Raw genomic sequence first — 19,923 nt, forward strand, 5'->3', positions numbered from 1 at the left:
TCGCTGCGTTTCTCATTACCATTCCTGCTTGACTCGCTGCGTTTCTCATTACCATTCCTGCTTGACTCGCTGCGTTTCTCATTACCATTCCTGCTTGACTCGCTGCGTTTCTCGTTACCATTCCTGCTTGACTCGCTGCGTTTCTCGTTACCTTTCCTACTTGACTCGCTGCATTTCTCGTTACCAATCCTGCTTGACTCACTGCGTTTCTCATTACCATTCCTGCTTGACTCGCTGCGTTTCTCATTACCATTCCTGCTTGACTCGCTGCGTTTCTCTTTACCAATCCTGCTTGACTCGCTGCGTTTCTCACCATCTTTTCATCATGGCTCTGTGTCTGGGGTTCTGTGCTGACGTTGCGCCTCTTTGGATTCCTGATGCACTTTACTTAACTGGCCTTGAGGGACAAGGGAAAAAAACAGACAGGTTACATAAAATGAAATACAGGTACAAAAGGTAAATTTACCTTCAACAGAGAAAACAGGGAGCTTGACACTGTTTCATGTTTGGTTCTGGTCCAAAGACGGAGTAGCTTTAGTTTGCCTGTATAGCTCAAAAAGCAAAATACATCATAGTTTCTTTTTACCTGTCCTGGCTGTTACCGACTAACCGGGGCTGTCTCGTCAACTGGGTCCAACTCACCCTCCTGCAGGTGATGTTGCTCCTGCCTCTTGGGTCTGGACCCCATGTCTCCTACACAACAGCCTTTAAGCTTCCCCTTAGAGGCCGGAGTCCTACATTACAATTCTATACTCATGATATTACACAAATGCCCTTATTGCCACCTAGTGGGCAATTTCCCACATTACAACAAGTTCAAACATTTTCCCACACAAACATTTCAATAATAATTCATCATTATATAATAATATATATTTGAATTATTACAACCTTACATTATTTATGCACATTTTGCCCATTACCATTCCTGCTTGACTCACTGCATTTTTCGTTACCATTCCTACTTGACTCGCTGCGTTTCTCATTACCATTCCTACTTGACTCGCTGCATTTCTCATTACCATTCCTGCTTGACTCGCTGCGTTTCTCATTACCATTCCTGCTTGACTTGCTGCGTTTCTCATTACCATTCTTGCTTGACTCGCTGTGTTTCTCATTACCATTCCTGCTTGACTCGCTGCGTTTCTCATTACCATTCCTGCTTGACTCGCTGCGTTTCTCATTACCATTCCTGCTTGACTCGCTGCTTTTCTCATTACCATTCTTGCTTGACTTGATGCTTTTATCATTACCATTCCTGCTTGACTCACTGCGTTTCTATCCATCTTTTCTTCATGGCTCTGTTTCTGGGGTTCTGTGCTAACGTTGCGCCTCTTTGGATTCTTGATGCACTTTACTTAACTGGCCTTGAGAGACAAGGGAGAAAAACAGACAAGTTACATACAAAAGGAATATTTCCTTCCAATCAATACTAAACAACATTCCCCATGTCTCCTACACAACAGTTTTTAATACCTTCTGCACTATGCTTGCCCCTGGTGGCCGGAGTCATACATTACAATTCTATACTCATGATATAACTCAATTGCCCTTTCTGCCACCTAGTGGGAAATTTCCCACATTACAACAGGTTTCTCATTACCATTCCTGCTTGACTCGCTGCGTTTCTCATTACCATTCCTGCTTGACTCGCTGCGTTTCTCATTACCATTCCTGCTTGACTAACTGGGTTTCGCATTACCATTCCTGCTTGACTAACCTGGTTTCTCATTACCATTCCTGCTTGAATCACTGCATTTTTCATTACCATTCCTGCTTAACTCTCTGCGTTTCTCATTACCATTCCTGCTTGAATCACTGCGTTTCTCATTACCATTCCTGCTTGACTCTGTGTGTTTCTCATTACCATTCCTGCTTGACTCACTGCATTTTTCATTACCATTCCTGCTTGACTCACTGCATTTTTCATTACCATTCCTGCTTGAATCACTGCATTTTTCATTACCATTCCTGCTTGACTCTCTGCGTTTCTCATTACCATTCCTGCTTGAATCACTGCATTTCTCATTACCATTCCTGCTTGACTCTGTGCATTTCCCATTACCATTCCTGCTTGACTCACTGCATTTTTAATTACCATTCCTGCTTGAATCACTGCATTTTTCATTACCATTCCTGCTTGACTCTCTGCGTTTCTCATTACCATTCCTGCTTGACTCTCTGCGTTTCTCATTACCATTCCTGCTTGAATCACTGCGTTTCTCATGACCATTCCTGCTTTACTCGTTGCGTTTTCCCATTACCATTCCAGTTTGACTCTCTGCGTTTCTCATGACCATTCCTGCTTTACTCGTTGCGTTTTCCCATTACCATTCCAGTTTGACTCGCTGCATTTCTCATTACCATTCCTGCTTGACTCACTGCATTTCTAATCACCATTCCTGCTTGACTCTCTGCGTTTCTCATTACCATTCCTGCTTGACTCTCTGCGTTTCTCATTACCATTCCTGCTTGAATCACTGCGTTTCTCATGACCATTCCTGCTTTACTCGTTGCGTTTTCCCATTACCATTCCAGTTTGACTCTCTGCGTTTCTCATTACCATTCCTGCTTGACTCGCTGCATTTCTCATTACCATTCCTGCTTGACTCACTGCATTTCTAATCACCATTCCTGCTTGACTATCTGCATTTCTCATTACCATTTCTGCTTGACTCTCTGCGTTTCTCATTACCATTCCTGCTTGAATCACTGCATTTCTCATTACCATTCCTGCTTGACTCTGTGCATTTCTCATTACCATTCCTGCTTGAATCACTGCGCTTCTCATTACCATTCCTGCTTGACTCGCTGCGTTTCTCATTACCATTCATGCTTAACTCGCTGCGTTGCTCATTACCATTCCTGCTTGACTCTCTGCGTTTCTCATTACCATTCCTGCTTCACTCGCTGCGTTTCTCATTACCATTCCTGCTTGACTTGCTGCGTTTCTCATTACCATTCCTGCTTGACTCGTTGCGTTTCTCATCACCATTCCTGCTTGATTCGCTGCGTTTCTCATTACCATTCCTGCTTGATTCGCTGCGTTTTTCACTACTATTACTCCTTGACTCGCTGCATTTCTATCCATCTTTTCGTCATGGCTCTGTTTCTGAGGTTCTGTGCTGAAGTTGCGCCTCTTTGGATTCCTGATGCACTTTACTTAACTGGCCTTGAGGGAAAAGGGAAAAAAACAGACAAGTTACATAAAATGAAATACAGGTACAAATATTTCCTTCCAATCAATACTAAACAACATTCCCCATGTCTCCTACACAACAGTTTTTAATACCTTCTGCACTATGCTTCCCCTTGGAGGCCGGAGTCCTACATTAAAATTCTATACTCATGATATAACACAGTTGCCCTTTCTGCAACCTAGTGGGAAATTTCCCACATTACAACACAATTGTCATTACTATTCCTCCTTCACTCGCTGAATTTCTCATTAGCTTTCCTGCTTGACTAACTGGGTTTCTCATTACCATTCCTGCTTGAATCACTGCTTTTCTCATTACCATTCCTGCATGACTGTCTGCTTTTCTCATTACCATTCCTGCTTGACTCACTGCGTTTCTCATTACCATTCCTGCTTGAATCACTGCTTTTCTCATTACCATTCCTGTTTGACTCGTTGCGTTTCTAATTACCATTCCAGTTTGACTCGCTGCGTTTCTCATTACCATTCAAGTTTGACTCTCTGCGTTTCTCATTACCATTCCTGCTTGACTCGCTGCGTTTCTCATTACCATTCCTGCTTGACTCGCTGTGTTTCTCATTACCATTCCTGCTTGACTCGCTGCGTTTCTCATTACCATTCCTGCTTGACTCGCTGCGTTTCTCATTACCATTCCTGCTTGACTCGCTGCGTTTCTCATTACCATTCCTGCTTGACTCTCTGCGTTTCTCATTACCATTCCTGCTTGACTCGCTGCGTTTTTTACTACTATTACTCCTTCACTTGCTGCGTTTCTCACCATCTTTTCCTCATGGCTCTGTTTCTGGGGTTCTGTGCTGACGTTGCGCCTCTTTGGATTCCTGATGCACTTTACTTAACTGGCCTTGAGGGACAAGGGAAAAAAACAGACAAGTTACATAAAATGAAATACAGGTACAAAAGGAATATTTTCATCCAATCAATACTGAACAACATTCCCCATGTCTCCTACACAACAGCCTTTAATACCTTCTGCACTATGCTTCCCCTTGGAGGTCGGAGTCCTACATTACAATTCTATAATCATGATATAATACAATTGCCCTTACTGCCACCTAGTGGGAAATTTAAAACATTACAACAAGTTAAAACATTTTCTCAAACAAACATTTCAATAATAATTAATAATTATATAATAATATATAATTGCATTATGAAAACCTTACATTATTTATGCACATTTTGCCAATCTCTTAAAAATAGACACACCATACACACTCTGTGCTGACAGTCCCCAGATGGAAACTTAGCGAAAGCAGCTAACAAGCAGTTGGAATAAATAAACCCAAGTGCATGTCACTGCACAATGTGTCATTGTCAAACCGAGAAGGTGAGGAGCCCTTAGCGCTCATATCTTGGAACTCAAGGGGCCTAAATTCCAAATTCAAACAATCTCTAGTCTTCAATTACATTACAAAATATCAGCCCCATATCCTGCTACTGCAGGAGACCCATCTCGAGGGACAATGCCTACTGGCATTAAAAAAGCCCTTGGGAGACTCATGGCTATCACGCCCCCTTATGCCAGAGGCATTCTATTTTGATTAGAAAACACATACCTTTTAAACTTCACTTCATGACTTACATACAGACCCTCAGGGCAGATTTGTAGCCCTTTCATGTACCTTAGCTATCAAGCCACTGACCATAACAAGTACTGTAAAAACCCAGTGAGAATGAGGAATGAATGGAAATTGGGAAGTTGTATCAGAGGTCAGAACCAGCAGTGCAGAGAAGGGAAAGGGACAGACACAGTGACAATTACACATAACTATAAACCCAGTGAGAATGAGGAATGAATGGATATTGGGAAGTTGTATCAGGAGTCAGAACCAGCAGTGCAGAGAAGGGAAAGGGACAGATACAGTGACAATTACACATAACTATAAACCCAGTGAGAATGAGGAATGAATAGATATTGGGGAGTTGTATAAGGAGTAAGAACCAGCAGTGCAGAGAAGGGAGAGAGACAGACAGACACAGTGACAGTTACACATAACTATAAACCCAGTGAGAATGAGGAATGAATGGATATTTGGAAGTTGTATCAGGAGTCTGTATCAGGAGTCAGAACCAGCAGTGCAGAGAAGAGAAAGGGACAGACAGACACAGTGACAGTTACACATAACTATAAACCCAGTGAGAATGAGGAATGAATGGATATTGGGAAGTTGTATCAGGAGTCAGAACAAGCAGTGCAGAGAAGAGAAAGGGACAGACAGACACAATGACAGTTACACATAACTATAAACCCAGTGAGAATGAGGAATGAATGGATATTGGGAAGATGTATCAGGAGTCAGAACCAGCAGTGCAGAGAAGGGAAAGGGAAAGACAGACACAGTGACAATTACACATAACTATAAACCCAGTGAGAATGAGGAATGAATGGATATTGGGAAGTTGTTTCAGGAGTAAGAACCAGCAGTGCAGAGAAGGGAAAGGAAAGGGACAGACAGACACAGTGACAGTAACGCATAACTACAAAGCCAGTGAGAATGAGGAATGAATGGATATTGGGGAGTTGTATCAGGAGTCTGTATCAGGAGTCAGAACCAGCAGTGCAGAGAAGGGAGAGAGACAGAAAGACACAGTGACAGTTACACATAACTATAAACCCAGTGAGAATGAGGAATGAATGGATATTGGGAAGTTATTTCAGGAGTAAGAACAAGCAGTGCAGAGAAGGGAAAGGAAAAGGACAGACAGACACAGTGACAGTAACGCATAACTATAAAGCCAGTGAGAATGAGGAATTAATAGATATTGGGAAGTTGTGTCAGGAGTCAGAATCAGCAGTGCTGAGAAGGGAAAGGGACAGACAGACACAGTGACAGTTAAACATAACTATAAAGCCAGTGAGAATGAGGAATGAATGGATATTGGGAAGTTGTATCAGGAGTCTGTATCAGGAGTCAGAACCAGCAGTGCAGAGAAGGGAGAGAGACAGACATACACAGTGACAGTTACACATAACTATAAACCCAGTGAGAATGAGGAATAAATGGATATTGGGGAGTTGTATCAGGAGTCAGAACCAGCAGTGCAGAGAAGGGAAAGGGCAGACACAGTGACAGTTACACATAACTATAAACCCAGTGAGAATGAGGAATGAATGGATATTGGGGAGTTGTATCAGGAGTAAGAACCAGCAGTGCAGAGAAGGGAAAGGGACGGAAAGATACAGTAACAGTTACACATAACGATAAACCCAGTGAGAATGAGAAATGAATGGATATTGGGAAGTTGTATCAGGAGTCAGAACCACCAGTGCAGAGAAGGGAAAGGGACAGACACAGTGACAGTAACACATAACTATAAACCCAGTGAGAATGAGGAATGAATGGATATTGGGAAGTTGTATCAGGAGTCAGAACAAGCAGTGCAGAGAAGAGAAAGGGACAGACACATTGACAGTTACACATAACTATAAACCCAGTGAGAATGAGGAATGAATGGATATTGGTGAAGTTGTATCAGGAGTCAGAAACAGCAGTGCAGAGAACGCAAAGGGACAGACAGACATAGTGACAGTTACACATAACTATAAACCCAGTAAGAATGAGGAATGAATGGATATTGGGAAGATGTATCAGGAGTCAAAACAAGCAGTGCAGAGAAGGGAAAGGGACAGACAGACACAGTGACAGTTATACATAACTATAAACCCAGTGAGAATGAGGAATGAATGGATATTGGGAAGTTGTTTCAGGAGTAAGAACCAGCAGTGCAGAGAAGGGAAAGGAAAGGGACAGACAGACACAGTGACAGAAACGCATAACTATAAAGCCAGTGAGAATGAGGAATTAATAGATATTGGGAAGTTGTGTCAGGAGTCAGAATCAGCAGTGCAGAGAAGGGAAAGGGACAGACAAACACAGTGAAAGTTAAACATAACTATAAAGCCAGTGAGAATGAGGAATGAATGGATATTGGTAAGTTGTATCAGAAGTCTGTATCAGGAGTCAGAACCAGCAGTGCAGAGAAGGGAGAAAGACAGAAAGACACAGTGACAGTTACACATAACTATAAACCCAGTGAGAATGAGGAATGAATGGATATTGGGGAGTTGTATCAGGAGTCAGAACCAGCAGTGCAGAGAAGGGAAAGGGACAGACACAGTGACAGTTACACATAACTATAAACCCAGTGAGAATGAGGAATGAATGGATATTGGGAAGTTGTTTCAGGAGTAAGAACCAGCAGTGCAGAGAAGGGAAAAGAAAGGGACAGACAGACACAGTGACAGTAACGCATAACTATAAAGCCAGTGAGAATGAGGAATTAATAGATATTGGGAAGTTGTGTCAGGAGTCAGAATCAGCAGTGCAGAGAAGGGAAAGGGACAGACAGACACAGTGACAGTTAAACATAACTATAAACCCAGTGAGAATGAGGAATGAATGGATATTGGGAAGTTGTATCAGGAGTCTGTATCAGGAGTCAGAACCAGCAGTGCAGAGAAGTGAGAGAGACAGAAAGACACAGTGACAGTTACACATAACTATAAACCCAGTGAGAATGAGGAATGAATGGATATTGGAGAGTTGTATCAGGAGTCAGAACCAGCAGTGCAGAGAAGGGAAAGGGACAGACACAGTGACAGTTACACATAACTATAAACCCAGTGAGAATGTGGAATGAAGAATGAATGGATATTGGGAAGATGTATAAGGAGTCAGAACAAGCAGTGCAGAGAAGGGAAAGGGAAAGACACAGTGACAGTTACACATAACTATAAACCCAGTGAGAATGAGGAATGAATGGATATTGGAGAGTTGTATCAGGAGTCAGAACCAGCAGTGCAGAGAAGGGAAAGGGACAGACACAGTGACAGTTACACATAACTATAAACCCAGTGAGAATGAGGAATGAATGGATATTGGGAAGTTGTATCAGGAGTCAGAATCAGCAGTGCAGAGAAGGGAAAGGGACAGACAGACACAGTGACAGTTACACATAACTATAAACCCAGTGAGAATAAGGAATGAATGGATATTGGGAAGTTGTATCAGGAGTCAGAACCAGCAGTGCAGACAAGGGAGAAAGACAGAAAGACACAGTGACAGTTACACATAACTATAAACCCAGTGAAAATGAGAAATTAATGGATATTGGGAAGTTGTATCAGGAGTCAGAACCAGCAGTGCAGAGAAGGGAAAGGGACAGACACAATGACAGTTACACATAACTATAAACCAAGTGAGAATGAGGAATGAATGGATATTGGGAAGTTGTATCAGGAGTCAGAACCAGCAGTGCAAAGAAGGGAAAGGGACATACATACACAGTGACAGTTACACATAACTATAAACTCAGTGAGAATGAGGAATTAATGGATATTGGGGAGTTGTATCAGGAGTCAGAACCAGCAGTGCAGAGAAGGGAAAGGAAAGGGGCAGACAGACACAGTGACAGTTACACATAACTATAAACCCAGTGAGAATAAGGAATGAATGGATATTGGGAAGTTCTGTCAGGAGTCAGAACCAGCAGTGCAGATAAAAGAAAGGGACAGACAGACACAGTGACAGGTACAAATAACTATAACCCCAGTGAGAATGAGGAATGAATGGATATTGGGAAGTTGTGTAAGGAGTCAGAACCAGCAGTGCAAATAAAGGAAAGGGACAGACACATGCAGTGACAGGTACACATAACTATAAACCAAGTGAGAATGAGGAATGAATGGATATTGGGAAATTGTATCAGGAGTCAGAACCAGCAGTGCAAAGAAGAGAAAGGGACGGTCAGACACAGTAACAGTTACACATAACTATAAACCCAGTGAGAATGAGGAATGAATGGATATTAGAAAGTTCTGTCAGGAGTCAGAAGCAGCAGTGCAGATAAAAGAAAGGGACAGACAGACACAGTGACAGGTACACATAACTATAAACACAGTGAGAATGAGGAAGTTGTATCAGGAGTCGGAACAAGCAGTGACGGGAAGGGAAAGGGACAGACACAGAGACAGTTACACATAACTATAAACCCAGTGAGAATGAGGAATGAATGGATATTGGGAAGTTGTATTAGGAGTCAGAACCAGCAGTGGCGGGAAGGGAAAGGGACAGACACAATGACAGTTACACATAACTATAAACCCAGTGAGAATGAGGAATGAATGGATATTGGGAAGTTGTGTCAGAGGTCAAAACCAGCAGTGCAGAGAAGGGAAAGGGACAGACACAGTGACAGTTACACATAACTATAAACCCATTGAGAATGAGGAATGAATGGATATTGGGAAATTGTATCAGGAGTCAGAACCAGCGGTGCAGAGAAGGGAAAGGAAAGGAAAGGGACAGAAAGACACAGTGACAGTTACACATAACTATAAACCCAGTGAGAATAAGGAATGAATGGATATTGGGAAGTTGTGTCAGGAGTCAGAATCAGCAGTGCAGAGAACGTAAATGGACAGACAGACACAGTGACAGTTACACATAACTATAAACCCAGTGAGAATGAGGAATGAATGGATATTGGGAAGTTGTATCAGGAGTCAGAACCAGCGGTGCAGAGAAGGGAAAGGAAAGGAAAGGGACAGAAAGACACAGTGACAGTTACACATAACTATAAACCCAGTGAGAATAAGGAATGAATGGATATTGGGAAGTTGTGTCAGGAGTCAGAATCAGCAGTGCAGAGAAGGGAAAGGGACAGAAAGACACAGTGACAGTTACACATAACTATACACCCAGTGAGAATAAGGAATGAATGGATATTGGGAAGTTGTGTCAGGAGTCAGAATCAGCAGTGCAGAGAAGAGAAAGGGACAGACAGACACAGTGACAGTTACACATAACTATAAACCCAGTGAGAATAAGGAATGAATGGATATTGGGAAGTTGTGTCAGGAGTCAGAATCAGCAGTGCAGAGAAGGGAAAGGGACAGAAAGACACAGTGACAGTTACACATAACTATACACCCAGTGAGAATAAGGAATGAATGGATATTGGGAAGTTGTGTCAGGAGTCAGAATCAGCAGTGCAGAGAAGAGAAAGGGACAGACACAGTGACAGTTACACATGACTATAAACCCAGTGAGAATGAGGAATGAATGGATATTGGGAAGTTGTATCAGGAGTCAGAACCAGCGGTGCAGAGAAGGGAAAGGAAAGGAAAGGGACAGAAAGACACAGTGACAGTTACACATAACTATAAACCCAGTGAGAATAAGGAATGAATGGATATTGGGAAGTTGTGTCAGGAGTCAGAATCAGCAGTGCAGAGAAGGGAAAGGGACAGAAAGACACAGTGACAGTTACACATAACTATACACCCAGTGAGAATAAGGAATGAATGGATATTGGGAAGTTGTGTCAGGAGTCAGAATCAGCAGTGCAGAGAAGAGAAAGGGACAGACACAGTGACAGTTACACATGACTATAAACCCAGTGAGAATGAGGAATGAATGGATATTGGGAAGTTGTATCAGGAGTCAGAACCAGCGGTGCAGAGAAGGGAAAGGAAAGGAAAGGGACAGAAAGACACAGTGACAGTTACACATAACTATAAACCCAGTGAGAATAAGGAATGAATGGATATTGGGAAGTTGTGTCAGGAGTCAGAATCAGCAGTGCAGAGAAGAGAAAGGGACAGACACAGTGACAGTTACACATGACTATAAACCCAGTGAGAATGAGAAATGAATGGATATTGGGAAGTTGTATCAGGAGTCAGAACCAGCAGTGCAGAGAAGGGAAAGGGACAGACACAGTGACAGTTACACATAACTATAAACCCAGTGAGAATGAGAAATGAATGGATATTGGGAAGATGTATCATGATACATTGCTGCACTGTAGGGACATTCAGCATCCAATCATGTTTATCTTCTGCTGTATAATATTAAAGGGGTTGCTCATCTTTGAGTTAATATCTATTATAATGTAGAGAGAAATATTCTCAAATAATTTGCAATTGGTCTTAATTTAAAAAGTACAAATAATAAAAATAATTTCAATTTTTGTTCAACAACTCTGCAGTTTGCAGTTACAACAGCTATCTGGTTGCTAGGATCCAAATTACCTTAGCAACCAGGAAGTTTTTGAAATTTTGTAGCAGCAGACAGGAGGTAGGTACAGAGTGCACCATAGGTCGGACATAGAATCCCTGACGAGTTCCCAGTAACATGAAATAAAGTCTCCCAGCCTCTTATTGGCACCTAAAGAACCCATCTACAAACCTGCAGTCTGGGCTCACAGGGAGCAAGCAGCGGGGAAAGCAGCAATGAATACACATGCACCCACTCTCATGAAACCACTCAAAATACAGATGTGTGTGTGGCTCTTTATTGGATGAGACTGTCATTTCTCACAACATCTAATGTTTTAGCTTAAAGGCCACCTATCATAGCAACATCGATCCCTTACCGGAGGAGTGGGTTATAAGAGCCCACACAACGGTCGGAGGCAAATAATATTTTAGCCAGAAAACGCTTTTGACATAAGAACAGGCAAGTAATTGGCTGATCCTGTGTCACATGTACAAGTGCATAATGTGCTGACTGGGACTCTCCCCATTATGCACATGAGTAATTCTCAACATGGCGGCAGGACGCTTCCTAGGGGCAATATCTGCCCAAAATAGTATTGTCCCCAAACCAGAATGAATGTGATTAGCCCACACGTTGGGCAGATTAATATATATTTCAATGATAGGTGCCCTATAAGTGAGCTGCCTATAGCAGAGGGTAGGGATACATGTGTAGAACTATACAAATACCAGCCGGGGATAACTACTTACCAGCACGGCCTGTCTCTCCTTGGATGCACTTGTGCTCAAGCTCTTCTACTCACTCCTTCAGCTCCACTCTCCCCTCCATCAGGGCAGCAGACTGGAGATAAAATCAGATGAAAGCTCCATGTTACAACATCATATCTCCCACACACCCTCCTGTACAAGATCAAACAACCAAAAATGAATTCCAGGGTTTACTGAGCTGTTTAATGCCCAATATACATGGATCAATAGCATATAAAGGCCCCACAATGAAAAGAAACTTATGTACAAATAAGCACCTTCAACGCATTGTGGCATAAGAGCCTAAAAAAGTATGATATATATTCACAAAGGACACATTTTCCAAAGGTTAAAATGGGTAGATATATCTTTCTACTTTCTCGGATGGCAATTCAGCATCTCAAATGACCAAGGCGTAGGGCTGTAAAATGGGCTGTGCATTAAAAATAAGGCCTCAGTTCTTAACTCAGGAGTGAAAAGGAAATACGGCTGTAACTCCCCCTTAAAAAGAAATATTTAGTCATTTTCAGTATGGCAAAGTCCCCAAATGCTACTTCTGGCATTCACCACTTACAGCCCCCCCCAACCAAACAACCCCATAAGCAAACATTGCTTGACTAAATGATGCTTATTTACATGCTTGTGTTTAAATACATTTCTCAAAAAATAAAGACAACGCTTAACCAACACAATGTAACTCCAAGTCAATCACATGTTTGTGGCGGTAATGTTGACAAAATGTGGAAAAGTTCAAGGGGCCGAATACTTTTGCAAGCAACTGTATATGCAGCGCCAACATCATGTATAATGCCCACAGGGCACACAGCCAGTATATATGCAGCACCAACATCATGTATAATGCCCACAGGGCACACAGCCAGTATATATGCAGCGCCAACATCATGTATAATGCCCACAGGGCACACAGCCAGTATATATGCAGCGTCAACATCATGTATAATGCCCACAGGGCACACAGCCAGTATATATGCAGCGCCAACATCATGTATAATGCCCACAGGGCACACAGCCAGTATATATGCAGCGCCAACATCATGTATAATGCCCACAGGGCACACAGAAAGTATATATGCAGCGCCAACATCATGTATAATGCCCACAGGGCACACAGCCAGTATATATGCAGCGCCAACATCATGTATAATGCCCAAATAATATATTATGCCAACAGAAAGCAAAGTAAAAACAAATGTACATTTCATGGCTGATGCCCTTGAATATATAGTGAAGGGAAAAGAAGAGCAAGTTGGTGGCACAGTGGCAGTTTGGGGCTGGGAAAGAAGCATGACAGAGAAAGAAGGTTACGTTTGGTGGGAGAGGTGGAAAGGAGTTATCAGAATAGCGGTCAGGGAAACAGGGAGTTTAAAGGGAGGGCACTGGGGATTTAGAGAGAAGGTGGCATTGGAGTTGGTAGGGGGCAGAGGCAGAGGGGGCTGAAGAGAGACAGCAGGGAGCAAACACACTGCTAAGGGTTAATATAGAGGGATTTCTCTCCATACTCACCCCCTGCAGCTCCTCTCTGATCCTCCTTCTCTCCTGCTCATGGTATGTGCCCCCACCTGTATAGTCTGGCCAGAAATGGGCCCCTACCCTGATGTACCGCTCCATTAACTCCGCACATGCTGGTACGATCCTTGGAAAAAGGGGAATAAACATTCCATTAACTCCACACATGCTGGAAAGATCCTCAGAAAATGGACAATAAGAATTCCACTAACTCTGCACATGCCAAAATGTTGTTGGAAGATGGGGAATAAGCAGTCCATTAACTCCAGAAATGCCTGGAAGATTGGGAAATGGGAAATGAACACTTTGTTAACACCACACAAAATACACTAATTATACACACAGTGAGAAGCAGTGAGAACCATAGCTTCAAATCCATTAAATACACTGATCTCTGAAACCCCAGACCCCTTACCCTTCCAAAAAGCAGGTCTCCTGTAGGCTGCCTTATGTTGTACCTGAAGATCTCAGCATGATAGAGTTCAGAAAGGGCTCAGAAATCTTTTGTTCCTAAATGTTCTCAGTATCTCCACCTTGTGGTAGGCAGGAGAATAGCACCCAAGCAGGAGAAACCCCTATAGCTCTTATGAGACTTGGGCCCTATTGCCTATTGGTGCCTACATACCGATATAAAAACTAAAAAAATATATATATATTAGTTGGTCCAAGAATAAAAATGGAAATGGTAGAGTGAATTATTTGCAATGTAAAAAGTGTAATTCAGAAATAAAGTACCCCATACCTATCAAGTCGGAATCCTTTTAGTAGTATAAATGAGGTGCCAACTAGTGATGAGTGAATATGTCCTGTTTCACCAAAAATTAGCAAACCGGTAATTCTTGACATGCAGACGTGATGTATTTTTACGCAGGCAACTTTTTTTCGTACAACACAACGATTTTTGTTGCACACAACTCTTTTCATTTGTTGTGCAAGTTATTTTTTCTCACTCAAAAAACATTTAATCCTTTTACTGCCAATGACGTGCGCCGTATGTTGTTTGGCAGATAAAGTTCTCTCTGGAGAGGCGCTGCAGAGGGTTTCTAGCGATGACAGCCCCCTGGGCAACGAGCCAGGCGGGCTGTCATGTCGGCCCTGCGACGTGATTGTCGCACTATCGCATCACGTCTGCTGCTTGATGCCGCTTCCTTCTTCCCAGCGCCGGCCCACTGACTTCCTGCACATGGAGGACCAGGACTGTAGCACCGCGGACCAGGCATGCTTCAGGACAGGTAAGGGTGATTTTTTTTACACACACTTACACACACTTACACACACATACATACAGCACACAATTTAGATATTCAGATATTCTGACTCATACTAATTACGCTGTCATGTGACTTATTTTGTTGTTTCACTGATTTGCACAATTTTTGTTGTTCTGTTGCATTTTTTATCCCTGTATTAGTGTTCCTGATCTGTTTTTAGCATAGCTTTGCCGTGTGTAACTTTGGTGAAGAAAAATAACTTTACCTATTTTCAATTCATCAGAATGTGTACTTTCCAAAAATATATGGTTTTCTGGGGGGATCTGTGTATAGTTAGGGGGGTTACAGCACATAATACGCTGACAGGGGGCTCTGTGTGTAAAAGCTGGGTTGGCAGACGAGAAATCCATATGCACCAAAATACAACTGATTTGGAAAGTCCCATGTCTCCTGAACGTGCCAATACCAAATACCAAAAAGAAATGCAACGAACAACAGTGCAAGTGTAAAACTGCAATAAAATCACAAAAATGAAAGACAATTGGGCAAATCAATGAAATAACAAAATGAATTATTTCCCAGCGTCGTTAGTGGTCAGAATACGTGCCTGGCAGGAAAAGCGCTAAGGGAAGACCCTCAGGTGCGTATAACTTTCTGTTGAATCTGGCGGCAGAACTAAAGGGCAGAACATTTCTCTGCAGGGATCGGCGCAGCCACAGGACAGCCGGACCCTCGGCACCTGAACCAGTTGGTGTGGCTAAGTAATAATACAGCACAATGTAATGTAAAGGGTAAGTTCACCTTCGAAGCAGAACAAAAGTTGGTCCACCTAAAAGTTAACTTTTAGTGGGTCATAAAATCTTCTGTTCTCATCAAGTTTTAGAGCAAAACAACATGGGAGCAGGGTCTGGGGGCCTCGGCACAGGAGCGGAAACCATGAGGGAGCGAATTTAAATCCATGTGGGCATAACATCACAGCATTACACATTTAATATTATCCCCCTGTCCTATGGCTGCGCCTGTAATTCTGGTAACATCAAAACTTTTTCTACCTTCAGATTTAGATTGTGCTGCTATTCATACAGTAGCGCCTCGGCCACACACCTCCTGCACAATGTCCAATAGCACTGCCCCAGCACGGCCATGTACAGCTTTGTCTGCGTAGCGCGTTGTGATATTGTGCAGGAGTTGCGTGGCGTAGGCAGAACTGTATGAATTGCAGCACCAACTAAATCGGAAGGTACAAAAAGCTTTTATATCAGCAGAGTTGTGCAGCCGTTGGGCAGGGGGATACATCTCATTGGGTAACGCTGTGCTGATGTCCCTGCGTATTTACAATCGCTCACTCCTGGTTTCAGTTTGGGGATTTTGGTGGTGTGTACTGGGCTCTCCTGAATAGCTGCGAGTTGGGCACAAGCTACACAGGGCTGGTAAAAATGGGCCTGCAAAAATGAAAGGTGAGAGCTTAAGAGGCCAAAGGCAAGAGGAGAGGTGTTAGGCACTAACATAGGGGGAGATGGAAAAAATAATACCAGCAAGAAATGGAAGCAGAAAGGGCCGCTAACGCCCATATGCATAGGATTGCCAAAGTATCTGGCCTATAGCATCACAATAGTGCATACAAGTTGTCCCGCAGGGCACTACAGCTACTGCAAAATCAATACATTTACTGTATTTTATGTAGCGCAAAGTGACAAAATATACATTTACCTTAGAAATCCGTCCAAAATGGGCACTTATGGGTAGTTATGTCTTACAACTCAAAACTTACATTTTACAGCACCCTGTCTCCCATATGTCATTAGGTAACAAGGATAAAAAAAGGAAATTAAAAAAACAGCACATTTTTTGCTCGCCCAGTGAGATCAGCGGGCAGAAATGCAGTTCAAGGATGAGGGAACACGGAAGGTTTGCTCAACTGCTCTGTTTTTTTTGCAGGCTAAGAAAGCGGATCCACACCCTTACGCACCTCTGTAAAACTGCATTGAGAAGTACAGAATCCTCCTTCCCCGAGCAGGGATCGGCCTGAAAACACCAAAGCAGGAGTTTTTGGGCAGATGCAGTTTTACTGAGGTGCAGAAATACGGAAGGGATTCTCACCCTGCAGAAAAAACGCAGACTAAGAGCAAACGCTCCGTGTACCTTCGGCCTAAATTGTTTCACTGAGAATAAAATCTATTGTAATGAATTGGCCGTCTCAATACCCACCCATCTCTGTGCATTCAGTGCCAACACTCTATTGTATAGAGCCGCCGCAGTAAGAGAAGCGGTTGATGTAAATACGTACCAGCTAGGCTCACTGCTCGGGAAAGATTTTGCCCCATTCTGATTTCGGCACATTTGCTGCAGGCAGTTGTTTATTCAGATGACGCAAGCGCCCCTCAGTGCCATACACAGAGCTTGATACGGCTGCCTGATGCACTTTTACTCAGTTGCCAAATACTGGGCTCTGTAGCTCCTTCCAAGTCATTGTTGGTCTCGGTGGTTTCTCTCGTTTTCTTTTGCTTCCATGATAAACAAATAAAGAAATAAAATTTCAGAAAACAACTTCAATGTAGGACTTGTGGGTCAGTAATGAAGAGAATAGGGCAGGGGTTTGAAGACTTGGGCAAGTTACTAGAACTAAATGACCTTAGCAACCAGTGACCAGTTTGAATGAGAGGCTGGAATATGAATAGGAGAGGACCCGAATAGAAAAAACTTCAGCTTCACAGAGCAACCAGTTGTTGGACGCTGGGGTACGTGACCCCCATTTGAAAGCTGCAAAGAGTTGGAAGAAGAAAAAGACAAATAGAATATAAAAAAATGAATAATTAAGACCAATTGGAAAGTTGCTTATAATAGGCCATTCTATAACATACTAGAAGATAATGTTAACTGAATGCAGTGCAAAAAAAGTTGGGGGAGCACAGAGACCAGCTTACTCCCCATGAATACATTCTTCATTCCTGTCTTCAGCGGCACTGAGGGGGGGGTGGGGGACTTTATGTAATTAGATGACATAATTACTCTTGGAATGGGCCTAAGTACTGGGCTATTAACACATTTTTGAGAGTGAGTGCACACGTATTGATGTCATGGGGTGGGAAGCGCAGCAGCAAGAAGGGGGTAGGCAGAGGTACCTGCTTAGCACCCCCCCCACACACACACACATAGTTGCGCCCTAGGCAGGTACCACTTCTGCCTACCCCTGGTTCCGGCCCTGGGTATGTGTCAAAAACACCCAGCAGTACACTAACAGATCGTGCCTGAAATACTTTACACAGCAAGGCCAGACTCTACTCACAGTAGGATTACCCCAGGAAACCATATATTTTTGGAAAAAAAAACTATTTTGGAAAATCCGAAATGGGCAAATATGTCTTTCTACTCCAAACAAACAGACTGTAAAGCTTTTCTACAGTTATTGGTTTTTATAAATATGAAATTAGTTAAAAAACACCTCAAAGCTTCCAGTTTACAGGATCCTATCTCCTACAGGTCATTTGGTACCAAGATAAAAACATCCTAAATATGAATGCCAGTGGGGTTGTGGCCAAGATGGCAAATAAAACAGTCAATATAAATGCCAGCGGGGGTGTGGCCAAGATGGCAAATAAAACATAGTAAATATAAATGCCAGCAGGAATGTGGCCAAGATGGAAAATAAAACATAGTAAATATAAATGCCAGCGGGGGTGTGGCCAAGATGGCAAATAAAACATAGTAAATAGAAATGAAAACCATACTAACAGGAACCCAAACATTTCCCAAAGCGCTGACCAGGCCGCAGACCAAGAAGACTATTCACCCTCCCTGGACTCAGTGCAAAGCATCACGACTAAAACAATACCTGATCCTGAACTCGGAGATTCTCTTAGTGATTAAATGGATTTACCCATCAATGGCCGCCCAACTTGAAACTGTTAAAGTGGACTCATCGTTTCAGCGTCAGGATTTTCAAATTCTCTGTGAACGCACGTCCAATGTAGCCCACAGACTGTCCATTGCTGAAGACATTATATAAGTTTATCACTGACACATCATTTACACTTTTTTATTGAGGAATTATCTAAATATTGGCGCGGGTTTAGTTAACACAACACAACTACAGCAAAATACACTCATTTATGTGGATAAAGAGACACAAATCTGTTTACCCCAGAAAGCCACATATGTTGGGAAAGTACCTGTACATATTCAGGGAAATACAAAGGGGTAAACAACATGGTAGAATGCAATAAAACCAACCCAAGGAGAGCAGCAGCCAGAACCCAAGTTTCACTTGTTTCCCCAATTCGGTTTTACAGGCAACAAATATGCAGAGCTGAAAATGCAATAAAATGGCTAAAAACTGAATAACGCTAAAAATCCAATTGACATGAAATACAAAAGATACTGCATTAGTATTAGGTCAATTTTTAAAAACAAAATAACCACACAACAGATAAATAAAAAGACAAATAAATAAAAGCTAAACAATAGTAAAAGTGTGTACATGTGGCAAATTGCACAGTGTGTGTGAGTATGTACAAGTGCTGTAAGTGTGCGACCCCCTCGACCCCCCAGAAATATATGTATACGTGTGTGTCACTAACTTGTATACAGGCTGGAGAGGCAGGAGGGCTGCTGAAACCAGAGGAGGGCCGCCATGATGCAGAGAACTGCAGGGGGGGCAAAGGCTGAAGGAACAGGAAGGTCCCTGCTGCCCAACGGCCCACTCTTTCCCCCAAAGGGAACTGTGATTTGGTGGGTTCCCTCAGTGCAGCAGCCACAGAGCAGGTAGCCATGCCCTCCCCACTCACTGCACAATCATGCTCACTCACACTCACACACAGAAAGAAGCAGAATTAGCATCTCACCCTCCTGGAAGCAGCACCATTTTGTAGGATAATGTCTCACACACACAGCATCATGTGACCAGGGTGGGGCTCAGAAAAGATACAAAGTAAAAAGTAGGGGGGGGGCTGGTGCCTGGCAGAGAGAGAGAGCTGCAATGTTATCAGGAGACAGAGGCACAGAATCAGCACTTACTGCTGTCATTACTGCTCTCCATTTGGGCATTTGCCCCGTCCCCCCGTTTATCTCCCTCAAACAGGGCAAAAGCCTCAGGTCCCCATAATGGTGTTTAGGGTTCCTGCCACACAAGGCGCTTTCCTGGCTTGTGTATAAGCGCAGGCTGAGAAACCGCCCGTCCACTTCTATCTGCTTCATGGCGCGTCCTGCCGAAATCCGCT

The 19,923-nt window shown here is 42.9% G+C and overlaps 2 long non-coding RNA genes across 2 annotated transcripts in view; both read right to left on the minus strand.

Annotated features, from left to right (window-relative positions):
• Positions 1–3,912: 3,912 nt before the first annotated feature.
• Positions 3,913–13,534, minus strand: LOC108645192. The gene is made up of 3 exons (XR_004219695.1): positions 13,494–13,534; positions 11,973–12,063; positions 3,913–4,061 (listed from the first exon to the last, which is right to left on the minus strand). It is a non-coding gene; the product is annotated as an uncharacterized LOC108645192 (long non-coding RNA).
• A 3,328-nt stretch (positions 13,535–16,862) lies between these two features.
• The window catches only part of LOC105946495, a 79,516-nt gene continuing 76,455 nt past the window's right edge, over positions 16,863–19,923 (minus strand). The window contains exon 4 of the long non-coding RNA XR_004219690.1: positions 16,863–17,211. This is a non-coding gene — a long non-coding RNA (uncharacterized LOC105946495). The remainder of the gene's footprint in view (positions 17,212–19,923) is intronic.

Source organism: Xenopus tropicalis, chromosome 8 (genome assembly GCF_000004195.4).
Source record: "Xenopus tropicalis strain Nigerian chromosome 8, UCB_Xtro_10.0, whole genome shotgun sequence".
In the NCBI taxonomy this organism is placed as follows: domain Eukaryota; kingdom Metazoa; phylum Chordata; class Amphibia; order Anura; family Pipidae; genus Xenopus; species Xenopus tropicalis.